This window comes from Nematolebias whitei, chromosome 19, assembly GCF_014905685.2.
Source record: "Nematolebias whitei isolate Nwh7 chromosome 19, NemWhi1, whole genome shotgun sequence".
In the NCBI taxonomy this organism is placed as follows: domain Eukaryota; kingdom Metazoa; phylum Chordata; class Actinopteri; order Cyprinodontiformes; family Rivulidae; genus Nematolebias; species Nematolebias whitei.
The window spans coordinates 265,323-265,803 of NC_056516.1; positions in this window are offsets into that span (position 1 = coordinate 265,323).

Genomic DNA, 481 nt, shown 5'->3' on the forward strand with positions numbered 1-481 from the left:
TCCTACTGCCTGCGAGTCCTATAGACCTCTTTCACTTTTGAATGTGGATTTTAAGATTTTGTCTAAAGTACTCGCGACTCGGCTTGAGACAGTTCTCCCTCGGATTATTTCACAAGAACAGAATGGATTCATTAAAGGTCGCCAGTTGTTTTTTAATACTCGTACACTGTTGAATACAATTTTTTCAACTCATTCCTCTAAATCTCCTGAAGTGATAATTTCTCTTGATGCCGAGAAAGCCTTTGATCGAGTGGAATGGGAATATCTCTTTGCTGTTCTTAATGGGTTTGGTTTTGGAGAGAGGTTTGTATCTTGGATCAAGCTACTTTATACATCCCCTCAAGCATGTATTCTCAGTAATTCCGTCCAATCTGATTATTTTACGGTGGGACGTGGTACTAGACAGGGTTGCCCTCTTTCTCCCCTCTTGTTTGCGTTAGCCATTGAACCCCTATCCGTTGCTCTAAGATCCCTTTCTTCT